This window comes from Scyliorhinus torazame, chromosome 4, assembly GCF_047496885.1.
Source record: "Scyliorhinus torazame isolate Kashiwa2021f chromosome 4, sScyTor2.1, whole genome shotgun sequence".
NCBI classification, from domain to species: domain Eukaryota; kingdom Metazoa; phylum Chordata; class Chondrichthyes; order Carcharhiniformes; family Scyliorhinidae; genus Scyliorhinus; species Scyliorhinus torazame.
Genome location: NC_092710.1, coordinates 110,355,971 through 110,373,476, shown reverse-complemented (window position 1 = coordinate 110,373,476; position 17,506 = coordinate 110,355,971). Strand labels below are relative to the sequence as shown.

The 17,506-nt window shown below is 45.7% G+C and overlaps 1 protein-coding gene across 1 annotated transcript in view; it reads right to left on the bottom strand.

Moving 5' to 3' along the window:
• LOC140410410 (vitrin-like) overlaps window positions 1-8,276 on the bottom strand; it is a 137,518-nt gene extending 129,242 nt beyond the window's left edge. Inside the window, exon 1 of the mRNA XM_072498479.1 lies at window positions 7,999-8,276. The gene's annotated coding sequence lies outside the window, so the exon portion shown is untranslated. The remainder of the gene's footprint in view (window positions 1-7,998) is intronic.
• Between the last annotated feature and the right edge of the window lie 9,230 nt (window positions 8,277-17,506).

Sequence of the window (17,506 nt, the reverse complement as noted above, 5' to 3'; positions counted from 1 at the left end):
CAACACAGCTCAATACAACACAAACCCAACATTGACCAGCACAGCTCAATACAACATAAACCCAACATTGACCAGCACAGCTCAATACAACATAAACCCAACATTGACCAGCACAGCTCAATACAACACAAACCCAACATTGACCAACACAGCTCAATACAACACAAACCCAACATTGACCAGCACAGCACAATACAACACAAACCCAACATTAACCAGCACAGCTCAATACAACACAAACCCAACATTGACCAGCACAGCTCAATACAACACAAACCCAACATTGACCAGCACAGCTCAATACAACATAAACCCAACATTGACCAGCACAGCTCAATACAACACAAACCCAACATTAACCAACACAGCTCAATACAACATAAAACCAACATTGACCAACACAGCTCAATACAACACATACCCAACATTGACCAGCACAGCTCAATACAACACAAACCCAACATTGACCAACACAGCTCAATACAACATAAGCCCAACATTGACCAACACAGCTCAATACAACACAAACCCAACATTGACCAGCACAGCTCAATACAACACAAACCCAACATTAACCAGCACAGCTCAATACAACATAAACCCAACATTGACCAGCACAGCTCAATACAACACAAACCCAACATTAACCAACACAGCTCAATACAACACAAACCAAACATTGACCAACACAGCTCAATACAACATAAACCCAACATTGACCAACACAGCTCAATACAACACAAACCCAACATTGACCAGCACAGCTCAATACAACATAAACCCAACATTGACCATCACAGCTCAATACAACACAAACCCAACATTGACCAGCACAGCTCAATACAACACAAACCCAACATTAACCAACACAGCTCAATACAACACAAGCCCAACATTGACCATCACAGCTCAATACAACATAAACCCAACATTGACCAACACAGCTCAATACAACATAAACCCAACATTGACCAACACAGCTCAATACAACACAAACCCAACATTGACCAGCACAGCTCAATACAACATAAACCCAACATTGACCATCACAGCTCAATACAACACAAACCCAACTTTGACCATCACAGCTCAATACAACACAAACCCAACATTGACCAACACAGCTCACTACAACATAAACCCAACATTGACCAGCACAACTCAATACAACACAAACCCAACATTGACCAGCACAGCTCAATACAACACAAACCCAACATTGACCAGCACAGCTCAATGCAACATAAACCCAACATTGACCATCACAGCTCAATACAACATAAACCCAACATTGGACAACACAGCTCAATACAACATAAACCCAACATTGACCAGCACAGCTCAATCCAACACAAACCCAACATTGACCAGCACAGCTCAATACAACACAAACCCAACATTGCCCAGCACAGCTCAATACAACACAAACCCAACATTGACCAGCACAGCTCAATACAACACAAACCAAACATTGACCATCACAGCTCAATACAACACAAACCCAACATTGACCAGCACAGCTCAATCCAACATAAACCCAACATTGAACAGCGCAGCTCAATACAACACAAACCCAACATTGACCAGCACAGCTCAATACAACACAAACCCAACATTGACCAGCACAATTCATTACAACATAAACCCAACATTGACCAGCACAGCTCAATCCAACACAAACCCAACATTAACCAACACAGCTCAATACAACACAAACCCAACATTGACCATCACAGCTCAATACAAATGGGGCAGCACGGTAGCACAAGTGGATAGCACTGTGGCTTCACAGCGCCAGGGTCCCAGGTTCGATTCCCCGCTGGGTCACTGTCTGTGCGGAGTCTGCACGTTCTCCCCGTGTCTGCGTGGGTTTCCTCCGGGTGCTCCGGTTTCCTCCCACAGTCCAAAGACGTGCAGGTTAGGTGGATTGGCCATGCTAAAAATTGCCCGTAGTGTCCATAAGGGTTGGGAGGGGTTATTGGGTTGCGGGGATAGGGTGGAGGTGAGGGATTAATGTGGGTCGGTGCAGACTCGATGGGCCGAATGGCCTCCTTCTGCACTGTATGTTCTATGTAACACAAACCCAACATTGGCCAGCACAGCTTAATCCAACATAAACCATACATTGACCAGCACAGCTCAATACAACACAAACCCAACATTGACCAGCACAGCTCAATACAACACAAACCCAACATTGACCAGCACAGCTCAATACAACATAAACCCAACATTGACCAGCACAGTGCAATACAACACAAACCCAACATTAACCAACACAGCTCAATACAACACAAACCCAACATTGACCATCACAGCTCAATACAACACAAACCCGACATTGACCAGCACAGCTCAATACAACATAAACCCAACATTGACCAACACAGCTCAATACAACATAAACCCAACATTGACCAGCACAGCTCAATCCAACACAAACCCAACATTGACCATCACAGCTCAATACAACACAAACCCAACATTGCCCAGCACAGCTCAATACAACACAAACCCAACATTGACCAGCACAGCTCAATACAACACAAACCAAACATTGACCATCACAGCTCAATACAACACAAACCCAACATTGACCAGCACAGCTCAATACAACACAAACCCAACATTGACCAGCACAGCTCAATACAAAACAAACCCAACATTGACCATCTCAGCTCAATACAACCTAAACCCAACATTGACCAGCACAACTCAATACAACACAAACCCAACATTGACCAGCACAGCTCAATCCAACATAAACCCAACATTGAACAGCGCAGCTCAATACAACACAAACCCAACATTGACCAGCACAGCTCAATACAACACAAACCCAACATTGACCAGCACAATTCATTACAACATAAACCCAACATTGACCAGCACAGCTCAATCCAACACAAACCCAACATTAACCAACACAGCTCAATACAACACAAACCAAACATTGACCATCACAGCTCAATACAACACAAAGCCAACATTAGACAGCACAGCTTAATCCAACATAAACCATACATTGACCAGCACAGCTCAATACAACACAAACCCAACATTGACCAGCACAGCTCAATACAACACAAACCCAACATTGACCAGCACAGCTCAATACAACACAAACCCAACATTGACCAACACAGCTCAATACAACACAAACCCAACATTGACCAGCACAGCTCAATACAACATAAACCCAACATTGACCAGCACAGCTCAATACAACATAAACCCAACATTGACCAGCACAGCTCAATACAACACAAACCCAACATTGACCAACACAGCTCAATACAACACAAACCCAACATTGACCAGCACAGCACAATACAACACAAACCCAACATTAACCAGCACAGCTCAATACAACACAAACCCAACATTGACCAGCACAGCTCAATACAACACAAACCCAACATTGACCAGCACAGCTCAATACAACATAAACCCAACATTGACCAGCACAGCTCAATACAACACAAACCCAACATTAACCAACACAGCTCAATACAACATAAAACCAACATTGACCAACACAGCTCAATACAACACATACCCAACATTGACCAGCACAGCTCAATACAACACAAACCCAACATTGACCAACACAGCTCAATACAACATAAGCCCAACATTGACCAACACAGCTCAATACAACACAAACCCAACATTGACCAGCACAGCTCAATACAACACAAACCCAACATTAACCAGCACAGCTCAATACAACATAAACCCAACATTGACCAGCACAGCTCAATACAACACAAACCCAACATTAACCAACACAGCTCAATACAACACAAACCAAACATTGACCAACACAGCTCAATACAACATAAACCCAACATTGACCAACACAGCTCAATACAACACAAACCCAACATTGACCAGCACAGCTCAATACAACATAAACCCAACATTGACCATCACAGCTCAATACAACACAAACCCAACATTGACCAGCACAGCTCAATACAACACAAACCCAACATTAACCAACACAGCTCAATACAACACAAGCCCAACATTGACCATCACAGCTCAATACAACATAAACCCAACATTGACCAACACAGCTCAATACAACATAAACCCAACATTGACCAACACAGCTCAATACAACACAAACCCAACATTGACCAGCACAGCTCAATACAACATAAACCCAACATTGACCATCACAGCTCAATACAACACAAACCCAACTTTGACCATCACAGCTCAATACAACACAAACCCAACATTGACCAACACAGCTCACTACAACATAAACCCAACATTGACCAGCACAACTCAATACAACACAAACCCAACATTGACCAGCACAGCTCAATACAACACAAACCCAACATTGACCAGCACAGCTCAATACAACATAAACCCAACATTGACCATCACAGCTCAATACAACATAAACCCAACATTGGACAACACAGCTCAATACAACATAAACCCAACATTGACCAGCACAGCTCAATACAACATAAACCCAACATTGACCATCACAGCTCAATACAACACAAACCCAACATTGACCAGCACAGCTCAATACAACACAATCCCAACATTGACCAACACAGCTCACTACAACATAAACCCAACATTGACCAGCACAGCTCAATACAACACAAACCCATCATTAACCAACACAGCTCAATACAACACAAACCCAACATTGACCAGCACAGCTCAATGCAACACAAACCCAACATTGACCAGCACAGCTCAATACAACACAAACCCAACATTGACCAGCACAGCTCAATACAACACAAACCCAACATTGACCAGCACAGCTCAATACAACATAAACCCAACATTGACCATCGCAGCTCAATACAACACAAACCCAACATTGACCATCACAGCTCAATACAACACAAACCCAACATTGACCATCACAGCTCAATACAACATAAACCCAACATTGACCAACACAGCTCAATACAACACAAACCCAACATTGACCATCACAGCTCAATACAACACAAACCCAACATTGACCAGCACAGCTCAATACAACACAAACCCCACATTGACCAACACAGCTCAATACAACACAAACCCAACATTGACCAACACAGCCATTAGACTCATTTAAATATTTAGATGGTGCCGGACGGAATGAGTCAGGTTACTCACGATCGACCTGGCACGAAGACCGATTTGGGGCACTTGCTTGATTCACCCATAATACCTGGAACTGCACCAGATCTCACTGAAACCTGTCCAATAATTAAAGCAATAGACAGGGTGGATGCAGGTAAGATGTTTCCCTTGAGAGTATAGAATAAGGGGGAACCACTTAGAACTAATATGAGGAGAAATCTCTTTACAAATAGGGTTGTAAATCTTTGGAATTCTTCCCCAGAGGGCTGTGGAAGCTCAGCCATTGAATATGTTTAAGACGGAGATACAGATTTGGAAATGCCAGTGACATAACAGGTTATGGGGGCAGTGGGGGGGGGGGGGGAAGACATTGAAGTGGAAGATCAGCCATGAGCATATAGAATAGAGCTGGCTCAATGGGCTGAATGGCCTGTTCCTCCTCCTATGTTCCTATTACTTATTCATCAAGAATTCTGGGATGAAAATAAAATAAAATCAACATGCTGAGGCTGTGTCCTCAGCCCCCTACTGCATGTCAGGAAAAAGATACAAATGTTTGAGGTCACGTACCAACCGACTCAAGAACAGCTTCTTCCCTGCTGCCTTCAGACTTTTGAATGGACCTACCTCGTATTAAGTTGATCTTTTCTCTACACCTTAGCTATGACTGTAACATTACTTTGAGGGAGCGGCACTTTTAAATTTCTGGAGGCGTGTCTGTTCATCAGCTGCGGATCATATTTTGTTTTTGCAAAATTATTTCCGCTGCATTGAGTTTCGAACGTTTTGTCAACTTTTGTATTCTTGCTTGCTCAGTCTTTCAGCTAAATCATTCTTTGCATCATATAATTTTCACTCTGGCAGCCAAGAATTTGGGGTTACTTTGCATTTTCCTTCGTTTTCTTTTCCCAATCGGCTACAATTAGTTTGAAGCTGCGTTGTTGTAATGTGTGCACAATTTCTACCGGGAGGGTCCAGCTCTCGGGTGCAGTACCTGCTATGCCCAGAGCGTGGCGCATCTTCCCTAGAGTAACTCAACATCCAAATTCAGATTATTTTCAAACTCCCAATAAAATTCATGTCTCTGGGCAACTTTATTCGTGTTTGTACTGGTTTGGCAGACTCAACGCGCGCTCAGGGTTTATATGGATGTATGTGTTTCTCTGCACATATTCTGCTGCACATTTTCCCAACAGCCACAATGGAAAAGAAACCAAACCCGAGATTATGATTTTGCATCCACGAGCCCACTGAATCACACTCGACAAATACAGTAACGGAGACACACAATACAGTCAGATATACACACAAACACACACACATACATATTCACAGAGACACAGAATAGAGACAGAAATGTACAGAAATGTGCAGCACTGCCAAGGGCCCAGGTTCGATCGGCAGCGGTAGCATTGTGGATAGCACAATTGCTTCACAGCTCCAGGGTCCCAGGTTCGATACCAGCTTGGGTCACTGTCTGTGCGGAGTCTGCACATCCTCCCCGTGTGTGCGTGGGTTTCCTCCGGGTGCTCCGGTTTCCTCCCACAGTCCAAAGATGTGCAGGTTAGGTGGATTGGCCATGATAAATTGCCCTTAGTGTCCAAAATTGCCCTTAGTGTTGGGTGGGGTTACTGGGTTATGGGGATAGGGTGGAGGTGTTGACCTTGGGTACGGTGCTCTTTCCAAGAGCAGGTGCCGACTCGATGGGCCAAATGGCCTCCTTCTGCACTGTAAATTCTATGAAAAAAAATCCTGGCTCTGGGTCACTGTCCGTGTGGAGTTTGCACATTCTCCCCGTGTCTGCATGGGTCTCACCCCCACAACCCAAAAAGATGTGCAGGGTAGGTGGATTGGTCACGCTAAATTGCCCCTTAATTGGAAAATTAGAATTGGATACTCTGGGCAGGATTCTCCATCCCGACACGCCAACATTTCTGTTTCACCCCGCCGGCGGGATGCCCCGTTTCGCTGGCTGGTCAATGGGGTTTCCCATTGTGGGGCAGCCCCACGCCATCGGGAAATCTCCGGGCTGCCGGCAAAACGAAGCATCCTGCCTGCGGAGAATCCAGCCCTCTATTTTTATAAAATTTAGACCTCCCAATTAATATTTCCAATTAAGGGGCAATTTAGCGTGGCCAATTCACCTACTCTGCACGTCTTTGGGTTGTGGGGATGAGACCCACGCAGACTCGGGGAGAACGTACAGACTCCACACGGACAGAGACCCAGAGCCGGGATCGAACCTGGGTCCTCAGCATTGTAGGCAGCAGTGCTAACCACTGAGCCACCGTGCCACCCAGAATTGGATACTCTAAATTTAAAAAAAAGAAATGCAAAGAAACAAACAGAGACACATATTCATAGAGACAGAATACAGAGACAGAAATACGTGGGCACAAAGAGGAACACACACATTGATACACAGACATAGTCAGGAAGGAACACACACATAGACATTCAGACATATACACAGCGAGGAACACACACAGAATATACAGACTACAAAAACACACAGATATGCAGACATACAGATAGAGAAGAACACACAGATATACATAGGTACACAGACATACACAGTGAGGAACACACTGGTATACACACACACAGATACACAGACAGGGAGGAACACACAGAATTTTATACACACACACACAGGCATATCCAGTAACTCAGACAGCAGGTGTGTTACCGAATATTTGCCTTGAAATTTTATTTTTTCCATCATGGATTTACTAAGTGAGTTGGAGATATTCAGGGGAAATCATGAATATCATAAACTTGTGAGGATAATGGTTGAGCCGAAGTCTGTAAATTACACCAAGGTTGCACTGCAGAATGAAGAGACTCCGAGAATAAGCAGAAGGAGAATGAAGCCAGACTCACCAGTGCAGTGTCCGACTCCTGTGCCCCAGGGATCCAGTCCACATGATCACCTCACCGGCACTGGACATATTCAACCCTGTTCAGCTCGGCACGATTGGCAGCTCCGACACTCTGGGAGTGACTGAGAAGGAGGTACTGAGCAAAGGGCGGGCTGCAATTCTCCGCTGTCTACACCTCACACCCAGGGACAGCACTTTCATTGCCCGGCACAAAGCACGCGCTCCAGGACCAAACCATCCACCCACACACCAGCACCCTGGGACAGGGGGGACTGAGTTCAGGACCTGTAATAGCAGCAACAATCCAGTAACAAGACCAGTGACACCTAACTCCGGGACTCACAGGGTTAAATTATGAGATCAGGTGAAAAAGGCAAGACTTGCATCCCCTTAAGCATGGAAGATTAAAGAATGACATAATTGAGGTGTTTAAGACGATTTAAGGATTTGACAGGGTACATATAGAGAAATGATTTCCTCTTTCCCTAATAAAGGAGGTCACATCCCATCCCAGTAATGTAATGGCTACTGGGTCCCATCCCATCCCACAACATACCCCGATCTGGGCAAATGTACAGGAATGTACAACCCAACAGGCCATTTGGCCCATGATGTCTGTGCTGGCCCTAAGAAAGAGCTATGCAATTACTCGCCGTCCCCGTGCTAATTGCCAATAGTTCTGTATTTTTCTGTCTTCAAGCATCTATCCAATCCCCTTTTGAAAGTTATTGTTGAATCTGTTTCCACAAGTTTTTCAGACAGTGCATTCCGGATCACAACACACAGTGCAATTTTCGTTACAGGAACATCAAGAATCAGCCACAAAGCTGAGGGAATGAACTAGTGCTAGTGAATCAATTCTTGTTTCAATAACTATCCAGCAGCTGGGGTCAGCCCACAAGTGATCAGATTTTTAGAAATCAAATTCACAGATTCATCGTGTGAGAGTTGACATCAGGATCTCAGCAAGGATTCCAGCTGAGAACGAACAGACTAACCACATAACCATTACACTACTGCAACCCAGTAACCATTACACTACTGTAACCCAGTAACCTTTACACTACTGTAACTCAGTAACCATCACATTACTGTAACCCAGTAACCATTATACTACTGTAACCCAGTAACCATTACATTACTGTAACCCAGTAACCATTACACTACCGCAACCCAGTAACCATTACATTACTGTAACCTAGTAACCATTACACTACTGTAACCCAGTAACCATGACATTACTGTAACCCAGTAACTATTACACTACTGTAACCCAGAAACCATGACATTACTGTAACCCAGTAACCATTACATTACTGTAACCCAGTAACCATTACACTACTGTAACCTAGAAGCCATTACACTACCGTAACCCAGTAACCATTACATTACTGTAACCTAGTAACCATTACACTACTGTAACCCAGTAACCATGACATTACTGTAACCCAGTAACTATTACATTACTGTAACCCAGTAACCATTACATTACTGTAACCCAGTAACCATTACACTACTGTAACCCAGAAACCATTACATTACTGTAACCCAGTAACCATTACACTACTGTAACACAGTAACCACCATACTACTGTAACCTATAGCTACCACACTGCTGTAACCAAGTGATCACTACAATACTGTAACCCAGTGACCATTACACTATTGTAACCCAGTAACCATTACATTACTGTAACCCAGTAACCATTACACTACTGTAACCCAGAAGCCATTACACTACCGTAACCCAGTAACCATCACATTACTGTAACCCAGTAACCATTACACTACTGTAATCCAGTAACCATTACATTACTGTAACCCAGTAACCATTACACTACTGTAACCCAGTAACTATTACATTACTGTAACCCCGTAATCATTACACTACTGTAACCCAGTAACCATTACACTACTGTAACCCAGAAACCATTACATTACTGTAACCCAGTAACCATTACACTACTGTAACACAGTAACCACCATACTACTGTAACCTATAGCTACCACACTGCTGTAACCAAGTGATCACTACAATGCTGTAACCCAGTGACCATTACACTATTGTAACCCAGTAACTATTACATTACTGTAACCCAGTAACCATTACATTACTATAACCCAGTAACCATTACACTACTGTAACCCAGAAGCCATTACACTACCGTAACCCAGTAACCATCACATTACTGTAACCCAGTAACCATTACACTACTGTAATCCAGTAACCATTACATTACTGTAACCCAGTAACCATTACACTACTGTAACCCAGTAACCATGACATTACTGTAACCCAGTAACTATTACATTACTGTAACCCAGTAACCATGACATTACTGTAACCCAGTAACTATTACATTACTGTAACCCCGTAATCATTACACTACTGTAACCCAGTAACCATGACATTACTGTAACCCAGTAACCATTACACTACTGTAACCCAGAAACCAATACATTACTGTAACCAAGTAACCATTACACTACTGTAACCCAGTAACTATTACATTACTGTAACCCCGTAATCATTACACTACTGTAACCCAGTAACCATGACATTACTGTAACCCAGTAACCATTACACTACTGTAACCCAGAAACCAATACATTACTGTAACCCAGTAACCATTACACTACTGTAACACAGTAACCACCATACTACTGTAACCTATAACTACCACACTGCTGTAACCAAGTGATCACTACAATACTGTAACCCAGTGACCATTACACTATTGTAACCCAGTAACTATTGCATTACTGTAACCCAGTAACAATTACACTACAGTAACCCAGTGAGCAGTACACTACTGTAACCCAGTAACCGTTACACTTCTGTAACCCAGTAACCACTACACTACTGTAACCTGTTAACCACTACACTGTAATCCAGTAACCACTACACTGCTGTAATCCAGTAACCACTACACTGCTGTAACCCAGTAGCCATTACATTACTGTAACCCAGTAACCACTACACTACTGTAACCCAGTAACAATTACACTACTGTAAACCAGTAACAATTACACTACTGTAACCCAGTAACCATTACACCACTGTAACCTGGTGACTACTGCAATATTGTAACCCAGTAACCACTACACTACTGTAACCCATAACCACTACACCACTGTAACCCATAACCACTACACTACTTTAACCCAGAAACCATTACATCACTGTAACCCAGTAACCACTACACTGCTGTAACCCAGTGATCACTACAATACTGTAACCCAGTAACCACTACACTACTGTAACCCAGTGACCATTACACTATTGTAACCCAGTAACCACTACACTACTGTAACCCAGTAACTATTACATTACTGTATCCCAGTAACAATTACACTACAGTAAACAGTACACTACTGTAACCCAGTAACCACTACACTTCTGTAACCCAGTAACCACGACACTACTCTAACCCAGTAACCACTAGACCACTGTAACCCCATAACCACTACACTACTGTGACCCAGTAACCACTACACTACAGTACCCAGTAACCACTACACTACTGTAACCCCATAACCACTACAGTACTGTAACCCAGTAACCACTACATTATGGTAACCTCATAATCACTACTCTGCTGTAACCCCATAACCTCTACACTACTGTAACCACACAACCACTACACTACAATAAACCCATAACCGCTACACTACAGTACCCCATAACCCAATAAAATAGGGACAAAAAGGTAACAAGGGAAAATTAATTGTTCTTTGATTAAATGCACCTGGTATTCAGCACGCAATAGAGAAATTAGGGGCACAGATTGAGGTTAATGGGTCTCATCTCATAGCCATTACTGAAACGTGGTTATGAAGAGATCAAAGTGGGACCTAAATATTCAGGGTTATGAGACTTTCCGTAAGGACAGACAGGTAGGAATGGGTGGTGGGGTAACTTTGTTAGTACGAGATGGAATAAGTACAATAGCAAGAAATGATCTTGGGTCCACCCAAATGGGTGGAGGTAAGAAATAACAAGAGGAAGAAGACACTGTCACCAGTTAGCCAACAATCTTTTGTTGATTTTTAAAACTTTCCCAATCCTCTGGCTTAACACTAATCTTTGCCACATATGGGGCGTCATTCTCCGCCGGCGGGAGTCTCCGTTTTGCCGGCGCCCAGGGGTTTCCCGACGGCGTGGGGCTGCCCCACAATGGGAAACCCCATTGACCGGCCGGTGTTACGGAGACTCCCGCCGGCGGGTCGGGGCAGAAATGTGGCGGGGCGGGTAGGAGAATTTTGCCCATGTTTTTTCTTTCAGTTTAATACTATTCTACAACCAAGGTTGATTTATCCAGGACGGGATTCTCTCAACTCGGGGCCGTCTCACAGTGCCAGGGACCCGGGTTCGATTCCCAGCATGGGTCACTGTCTGTGCGGAGTCTGCACGTTCTCCCCATGTCTGCATGGTTTTCCTCCAGGTGCTCCGGTTTCCTCCCACAAGTCCGGAAAGATGTGCTGTTAGGTGAATTGGACATTCTGAATTCTCCCTCAGTGTACCCGAACAGGCGCCGGAATGTGGCGACTAGGGGTGGTGTTTCTCGACGGCCGCGTTGGCGAGATCGGGGCCCGTATTTAATGGCACTAAGAGCTGGAAGTGAGCCCCCGTGAGCTTTTTGTCATTGCTGGCTGTCTCCGCCTGATTCACCAGATTTGTGCTTCAGCAGCTCACGGCTAACAAGGGGGAGCTGCTTTTAAACACTCCCTCAGCACTCATTGCCAGTCAACATGACAGCACGCATCATGGCATCGCGCAGATCTGGGGATGCCTGGCCAGGCTTCCCGACGCCGTCGATGAGAAATGGGACAACCTGTTCCCCCGAGGGGGCTCAGCAGCAGGGTCGCCAATACCGCCTGGGAGGCAGCGGCAGCCATCCAATGGAAGAAGAGCAAGGACCTCCACCAAACTGCAAGGGTAAGTTACCACCTCTCTCTTGGCAACAGTTCCGCCTGCCTCCTTCAAATTCCGACCCCCCACAAATCACTGGCTGACACGTCTGACATGTTAATCCACAGCGGGCTTACCTGCGCCCTCCCCTATGTTGACCACCGCTTCCCCCACCACCGGCACAGTGGACCAAGCTGAAACGCCCCCGATTCCGATCCCTTTCAGAGGATGGGTGTGAGCACGCTGTCAGCAGAGAGACAGGAGTCAGAATTTGGCACAAACTGAGGAGCACCAGAGCTTTCCTCACAGTGAGTGATGACCACAGGATTGCCTCCTGGACTCGTACCTCCCCCTGAGCCCAGTGTGCTAGGACCCAGGTATCTTAGAAAAAAATTATCCTTCTTTCTGGCGAAGAAAACAGCAACAGAGGCCTCCAGGCATCTGCAGCCACCAGCAGGAGCAAACAGCAAACACAACCTGCAGCTGTGACGTGCTCACATAACTAACACGGCCAATTCCTCATTAGCAATAGCCTTCAGCTGTGAAGCTAGAGGCTGCTCTCAGTCAAAGGGAATTGGAGTGGCCTTCAGCATAGAACCAAGAGCAGGGCTCCGTCCTGAAAGTGTTTGGTAGGACAGACAGGCAGCAGCTGTAGTTGCCCCTGTTATGAGTATCCACAATATTTAAAGATGGCTTGAAGGACTAAAAGCCCCTTGTCTCCAGTCCCAGCCCAGACACAAGCCCCAACCTGGAATTCCTCAGCATCCCGACCAAGCCCAACCCTCCCTCTCTCTGTCACCTCCTCCAGCCCCTACAACCCTCCCTCTATCTGTAATCTCCTCCAACCCTACAACCCTCCCTCTCTCTGTAACCTCCTCCAGCCCTACAACCCTCCCTCTCTCTGTAACCTCCTCCAGCCCCTAAAATCCTCCCTCGCTCTGTAACCTCCTCCAGCCCCTAAAATCCTCTCTCTCTCTGTCACCTCCTCCAGCCCCTACAACCCTCCCTCTATCTGTAATCTCCTCCAACCCTACAACCCTCCCTCTCTCTGTAACCTCTTCCAGCCCTACAACCCTCCCTCTCTCTGTAACCTCTTCCAGCCCCTAAAATCCTCCCTCTCTCTGTAACCTCCTCCAGCCCCTACAACCCTCCCTCTCTCTGTAACCTCCCCCAGCCCTACAGCCCTCCCTCTCTCTGTAACTTCCTCTAGCCCCTAAAATCCTCCCTCTCTCTGTAACCTCCTCCAGTCCCTACAACCCTCCCTCTCTCTGTAACCTCCTCCAGCCCTACAACCCTTCCTCTCTCTGTAACCTTCTCCAGTCCCTACAGCCCTCCCTCTCTCTGTAACTTCCTCCAGCCCCTAAAATCCTCCCTCTCTCTGTAACCTTCTCCAGCCCCTTCATCCCTCCCTCTCTCTGTAATCTCCTCCAGCCCTTCCCACCCTACCTCTGTCTGTAACCTCCTCCAGCCCCTACAACCCTCTGTAGACTCTGTGCCTATCTGAGTTTGACCTCTTGACTGCCCCACTGCCATTTAATGTCTCCACCGTTGATGGCTGTGCCTTCAGTTGCCTGGGCTCCTCAGCTCCGGCAATGCCGTCTCCAAATCCCTCCTTCCTCCTTTAAGATCCTCCTTAAAACCTACCCCTCTTCTGCCAATGTTTCCTTAGGTGGCTTTTTGTCAACCGTTACCCATTTAATGCACCTACGAAGCACCATGGGCCATTTTACCACTTTACAGGCGCTGTATAAATGTCAATTTGTTGTTGTCAATGTCCACATTCCAGGAATGAATAGCCAGTGGAACTAAATCCACCTGTTAGACCACAGACCACAATGTTCCTGATGTGGAAAGGGTAAATCACTCTGGAAAACTTTGGCAGCAACAATTGTTCCTAAAAACTAACATTAAAACTCCACACTATATACTTTGCGAGAAGCATCCAGTCTGTGTTTGTATATTTTTCACCAGTCTATTACCAAGCATATAAATACATTTATATATAATATATATATATATTCTGTATGCTGTCAAAAGCCTTACTGGAAATTCAGTAACATAGTTTGAGCATTTTCAACCAATAATTTAAAATTCATTTTAAAATAGAGTCAAGTATGTGATGGCGATCTCTTGTTAGCGGTTGGAATGTATCACCACACCAAATACTGGTTTCAGGATTTGTTTTTCGAATTTGGAACAAAATGCCTTAATTTAGTATTAGGCCCTTCAATTAAATCTATGAATAAAAACATAACAATCTTTCGGTATTTCTCTGGCTGTCTGTGTGCTGAGAATCATTGGATTGTACAACACCGAGCCTGGCCAATCCTTTGCAAGAGCTGTCTACTAACCACCGGCTCTGCTGCTGGGTCCGAGCAGAGTGACTACAAGGAATTGATGCTTGGAGGCAAAACAAGATTTATTTTTTTTGAAAATATTATATTAAGGCATATATAATTTTGGCAATTTTCAAGAGGAAAAAGGGACAGAATAAATAACACCCACCCAACCAACAACCAAACCCAGCCAACCAGGCTTACATATACTGTCCCCCAGTGAGGCAAAATAAGATTTGATGAAATACACAAATACTCTTCTCCGCTCCCTGAAGGGTTCTCTCACCCCGATCTACATTTACGCCGGGGATTTTAATCCCAAACGGGGAAGCCCCGCCCATTGACGGGAAGTTCAAACTCCGCTGAGGTCACAGAGGACCTGATAGTCCCCGTGACCTCCGTGAGGTTTGTAACTTTTGTACTTTCTCCGTCACATCGATACCAAGGGCCTGGGCCTGAATTTAATTCTCTAAGTAGAAAGGATTTGGTATGAGTTAAAATCTAACTCTTTGAAGAATGTCCCAAAGTATCTTAACGCCAAAGATGTAAAGTTGTAAGAGACCCTTCTGACTCTGTACGGGAGGGGAAGGTGCCGAGGGTGGGGAGGACCCTGCTACAGAGGCAGAGGCAGCAGGGGGGGGTTGGCAGTGCCGAAGTTGCTTCATTATTATTGGGCGGCGAATGTGGACAAGGTGCGGCAGTGGTGGGAAGGAGAAGGGGTAGAGTGGATTAGGATGGAGGAGGAATCTTGTCAGGGGTCTAGTTTGAGGGCTATGGTGACGGCAGTGTTGCCAACGGCTCGAGTAGGTATTCAAGGAGCCCGGTGGTGCAGTCTACGGTGAAGCTATGGAATCAGCTGAGGAGGCATTTTAGGGTGGAAGGGATGTCGGTGCTAACGCCACTGAGCGAGAATCATGGGTTTGAGCCGGGGGGGGATGGATAGTGTATGCAGGAGGTGGAGGGAAGTGGGGCTGGTCAAGGTGAGGGATCTGTATTTGGAGGAAGGGTTTACCAGTCTGGAGGAGCTAAGGGAGAGGGTAGAGCTGCCGAGGGGGAGTGAGTTCAGGTATCTGCAGGTTAGGGACTTTGCGCGAAAGGTCTGGAGGGGGTTCCCTAGGTTGACGGGATACACCCTGCTGGAGCGACTGCTGCTTCTGGATGTGGAAGGTGAGGGAAGAATTGGGGATATATACAAGTGGCTGGTGTTGCAGGGAGGCGAGCGGGTGGTGAAGATCAAGGAGAAATGGGAAGCGGAGTTGGGAATGGAGATCAATTGGGGAGCATGGAGTGAGACACTGCGTAGGGTAAACGGGACCTCCTCTTGTGCAAGGATGAGCCTGATACAGTTTAAGGTGGTGCACAGGGTGCATATGACTCGGGCCAGAATGAGTGGGTACTTTCAGTGGGTATCCGATGAGTGTGAGAGGTGTGGGCCGGGGCCAGCAAATCACGCGCACATGTTATGGGGTTGCAAAAAATTGGGAAGATTCTGGGCGGGAGTGTTCGTAGTCTTAGCCGGGATAGTGGAGGAGGAGGTGGACCCGGACCCTTTGGTGGCGATATTTGGGGTCTCAGAGAAGCCGGAGCTCATGGAGAGGAGGAAGGCCGATGTCTTGGTCTTCACCTCTCTGATTGCACGGCGGCGAATTTTGCTGGAGCGGCAGTCGGCATCGCCATGGGGGGTAGGAGCTTGGTTGGGCGACCTGTACGTCTTCCTGCGATTGGAGAAGATAAAATATGAGTTAAGGGGCTCAGCAGGGGAGTTTGAGGAATGGTGGGGGATGTGTGTGACATGTTTGAGGAGCTGTTGTCGCAGGATGGGGGGGGGGGGGGGGGGATGAAAAAGGGGAAAAACCTGTACAGACTGTATAGTTGATTGTTGGGAAGTAGGCAAGTATGTTTCCTGGGATGTTTGTTCGCTGTAACCTGTTTTGATACATGTTTGTAATGAAATACATTTTTTTTAAAAAAGATGTAAGAGACCCAACAGGTAATTTGTCACAGCAATGTGAGCATCTTATTTTTACCCCCAGTCATGTTGGTCGAGGGTGTCATGATACGCGGACACACACACAATGATATACAGACAAGCAGCTAATGGACACAGAGAACAGGACATGACCAATAACCAGGCAGGACACTCCGGGGTGGGATCTGACTATAAAAGACACAAGGCACTCACACTCCGCCTCTTTCCTCTGATGAACATCTAGAGAGTCAGTCAAGGGTGTATGTACAGTATCACACCTCCACCACGTGGC